The sequence below is a fragment of the Physeter macrocephalus genome, chromosome 14 (genome assembly GCF_002837175.3).
Source record: "Physeter macrocephalus isolate SW-GA chromosome 14, ASM283717v5, whole genome shotgun sequence".
NCBI lineage: Eukaryota > Metazoa > Chordata > Mammalia > Artiodactyla > Physeteridae > Physeter > Physeter macrocephalus.
Window position 1 is genome coordinate 4,554,503 of NC_041227.1, and position 4,637 is coordinate 4,559,139.

Genomic DNA, 4,637 nt, shown 5'->3' on the forward strand with positions numbered 1-4,637 from the left:
CCGAGCCGCCTTGGAGAAAGACAAGACGTTTACTCATCCCACGTTTCTGCCCCGACACTTGTTACTGAACGGGTTGGAACCCCGGGGGTTGAAAGAGGTGCTGATTTGATCCTTTGAAACTGTAGTCAGCTGGACTGCTTTCAGGAAGTGGATCGTGGCTGTAATTGTTCTCTCCCTCGGTGTTCATGCTGTCGGCCCCTGAAATGTTAGCTCCAAAAGGTCATCCAGATAAAGTCAAGTAAGAATAGGCCACACAAAAAGGAGCTGTCTGAATCCATCCCAGGCCAGTAGGCGGCTGCATTTGTAATTCCCTGTTTCCAAGGTCCCCTGTGGATGAGGGAACTTGGAAGGGGAGCCCCAAACAAGGGCTAGTCTGCTTCTGGCTTGGTCCGTTTGTCTCCAGCAAAATGGAGGAGACTGCCAAGCTCCACAGCTAGCCAGGAACTAGGCTCCAACGGTCCCCCCCACCCTTTTTTTAAATTGAACTATAGTTGATTCCTCTTTTGTAAACCTAGAGGGTGGGTCTCAGTGCAGACTGTCACCCCTCTCTCTCGATGGCACAGAGCTGAGCTCTGTTGGCCGTGGTCACCAAACAGCAGGTCACAGTCTGGGTGACTTCAAATAAGAAATGTCCTTTGTAAGAGAAAAATAAAAAGGGAAACGCGGCTCCCACCTATGTGCAGGTGGATGCTGCTAAGAGCCTTCTCTGGTCTTCAGATGCTTGGTGCTTGGCTAGGGCACCTCCTTCCATCTTTCTGTCTCCTGATGTGGTCGGAGGAACCAAACAAAGTACCTTACATGACCATGAAAGAAGGACTGCTAGAATTGTTCATCTCAGAGATGCATGGGATGATGACATTTTTATTATCCCAGGAAGGGTTTCTGGCCAGGTTTTATACCTCTGTGTGTGAGAGTGTTTGCAAAGCAGTCTTTTCAGGGTAAAAGCTTTCCGCATAGAAAGAGAGTGAAGCTAATTTCCACATGGACCGCCTGGTTATGATAAGATAGCGCATAAGACAAATTGGTTTAGCTCAAAGAAATTATCCTGAATTTCTCAGGATAGGGAATTACTGGAATAGCCAAAGTCCTCCCAGGAGAAGGGATTCATTTCTTACGATAGGAACTTAGGGATAACTTGGTTAGATGCTTAGGTAAACCTAGAACGGGGTGGGGGGCAGGGGTGGAAATCATATAGCTAGGAAGCTCTGGACAGTTACCCAAAATCTGCCATCACTAATTGGAACAAAATTGACTTTGCCTCAAGATACTTGTTGAATTCGAAGTAATGAAAGATTCCTGAGATAAGGAGGTGCCCTTTGTAGAGACACGCAAGTGGGCTCCAGGGCCCGAGGTCCCTGCAGGCCTCTGAGTCCCTCCTACTTTCTGGTCTCTTTCCAGGCCAGTGAAATCCCCAGGGAACAGAGGCCGTGGGATGTTGAATTCCTGGGCTTGTGGCGCAGGTTGCTTCTTTGCCGCTCATCCCGAGGCCACGCAGACCCTGTCTCTCCATTTGTAAAGTCCGCTCGAGTCAAAGCAGAAAGGTGAGTGTGTGTGCAAGGTCCCTATCAGTAGGGCTTCCTAAAGCTACCTCAAACCCCACTTCCCCTCCTTCCACCTCTGCCCTTGTTGTTTCTCACCCTGAGTGCCTGTGCATCTTCCTCCTACACAATCACCCTGAGTAGTCCCAGCTCGTGAGGCTTAAGAAAGCCCTCATTCTTAGTGTACCGTTGGTGTCCAGTCGACCCACCGAATCCACTTACAACCAACAGCAAAATTTCATAGTAAATAATGAAAAGCCAGAACTGTAGCTAGGACTTTACCCTGGAAAACGAAATATCAAATGACAGTAGTAAGTTTATAGACACACACAGGCACATATATACATATGCATAAATGTAGTGATACATATATATTATAACATATATTTATACATATTATGAGTCACATACACACACAGTTTCGGTTAAAATTGTAACTCTATGCAAATTCTTATACATAGCATGAATCGAGTACTGGGTTTTGCCATCATTTGCCCCACCAAACTGGAAAAAGCACTACACAGTATGTTTGAATTTCACAGCCCAATCGCAGTGATGGAGATCTTTGCAGAAATATTCAAGGACTTGATTCGTTTTCCCAGGGGTCCGTCCTACTCCTTAGCTATTCAGAGCATTGTCTCATGACGTGCTTTGACTTTGGGAACCATCTCTTGTCAACTTTCTCTTCTCCGTTGTTAGCTGCCCTGATCCCACAGGAAGTCATCCACTGGTGGTTTCACATGTGATGGAGGAGGCCTTGGGGGTCACCTGCTCAACCTGATAAAATCCTGCATCTTTTCCCAGCCTTGCCACTTCACTTTCCAACAGTTGGTGGTACATTTTCTGCCATGGACGAGCACTGAGACACTAACCAGAGGACACGTGGGCTCAACAAGGTCTAGGCTAGTGTTTTCAGCAGGTGCTAAGGTTCCAAGTGTTTGGCTCAGGAATAAATACGTTCATGTTTTGATGATACTTGCTTCCCAGTATGGCCACAGGCCCTCTCATCCCTCTAACGCAGAGGTCGCTACTGTCTGAATGTTTGTACCTCTCCCGCCGCCCCCAAATTCATATTGAAATCCTAACGTCCAACGCGATGACATTAGAAGGTGGGGCCTTGGGACTTCCCTGGTGGCCCAGTGGTTAAGAATCCATCTCGCAATGCACGGGACACAGGTTCGATCCCTGGTTGGGGAGCTACGATCCCACACGCCTCCAGGCAACTGAGCCCACGTGCCACAAGTAGTGAGAAGCCTGCGCGCTGCAACAAAGAGCCCCACGTGCCGCAACTAAGACCCAACGCAGGCAATAAATAAATATTTTAATAAATAGATATTTTTTTAAAAGAGGGTGGGGCCTTTGGGAGGTCCCCAAATGGATGAGATCGATGCTCTCACAAAAGAGGCCCGAGACAGCCCCCTTGCCCCTCCACCAAGTGAGGCTGCAACGAGAAGTCGGCAACCCGACCCTGCTGGCATCCTGATCTTGGGCTTCCACCAGCTTCCAGGACTGAAAGAAATAAATTTCTGTTGTTTATAAGCCACCCAGCCTGTGGTATTTTGTTACATAAGCCTGAACTGACTAAGACAGGAGTCACAACTTTGTACTTTACATTGCAGTTGTGGACACACACACACACACACACAATACAATCACAAGATCTATACAAAGTGCCACCGGCACAGAAGCAGAAACAAAGCGTTGGGCCGAGCTGGGGAGAGGCACACCTGTGAGGTACTGGGGGTCAGGGGAGTATTTGCAGCCTCAAGACATGAGCAAGACTCTTTAGGGCAAATGAGGGGAAAGTGCCTTCTGGGCAGGGAACACCACGTGCAAAGTTCAAGGGTGTGGGACTTGTGGCCTGTTGAGGGACAGCTAGTAATCGCTGTAGCTGTGAAGGTCAGGTGAGTTGGCGACTGGAAGGACAAAAGATGGAGTCCAGGCAGGTAGACCTGTCTGATCCTAAGTCCAGATTCTAAGAGCCTGTTAGCCAGAGCCCAGCGTTTCTACGATGCTTTTAGAAATGTCAGTAGCGTTTCTACTGACGCTTAGGGCCGGCACTTTTTTGATGTGAGGGACTGTCTCTGTCCTGTGTCCTGTAGAGTGTTTAGCAGCACCCCAGCCTCTGCCCGCTGGATGCCAGGTGCACCCCCCTCCCTAGCTGTGACAACCGTAAAGGTCTCCAGACGTTGTCATGTGTCTCTCGGAGGAAGTCGCCCCTGATTGTGAACTGCTGGTTTAGCGTCAGCTCCATGAGTGTAGGGGGCGCCTAGAATGGGTGATCTGTGGCTATTTGTTGAATAAGTAAATGAAGGGAGCAAAGGCAAAAAGGTTAGGAAGAATGTGTTCTCTGAGTGCAGAGAAATACAGAGAGGATTAACGACGAAGAAGCTCACAGGAAATTCAGAGACAAGGGTCATGGCTGAGAGGTGCAGAGGAAGAGGTGGGTTTGGAGTTTGAAGAGTACAGATGAGGGTTAAAGGGCAGTTAAGAAGCTTGGAAACTGACCCCAACGTGACACACACCGACTCCTGGAGTCGATGAGAGATGATGGGGAGGCCACAGGCTTACTGTTTTGCTTTAATAGTTATGTGTTGAGTGAAAATCAGGAGAGGAAAAAAAAACACAATTTTCTATCGACGGTAGTTACATAAAGTGTATTTGTTAAAAAGCTGATATAAGAAACTTAAGTAATAATGGAACAGATGGCATGAAGACAGGGCCAATCGTGAAGACGGCACGAGAAAGACTGACTTTGGGAATAAAAGGCGCCAGCGCCCAGCTGAAGATGAGGCACGTGACTTCATCCGCTCCTCCTGCCAGGCCGGTCCCTGTGCCCCACGAACGTGGCCCTGCTGCCTCTTCACTTCCCAGCCCCTCCCTAATCGAGGCCCTTCAGCCAAATCCTGCTCTGCAGCCCGGGAAGAGGCTCCACCACCATCTCCTGAGAAGGAGCTGCCTTCACAGCCATGGGCCTCTGCTCTGAGCACCTAACCCCATCCCACCCCCTGCTTTAAAAATCTTCTAGTTTTTTGTGGGTTTTTTAATCCAAGTATAGTTGATTTACAATGTTGTGTTACTTTCTGGCATACAGCAGCG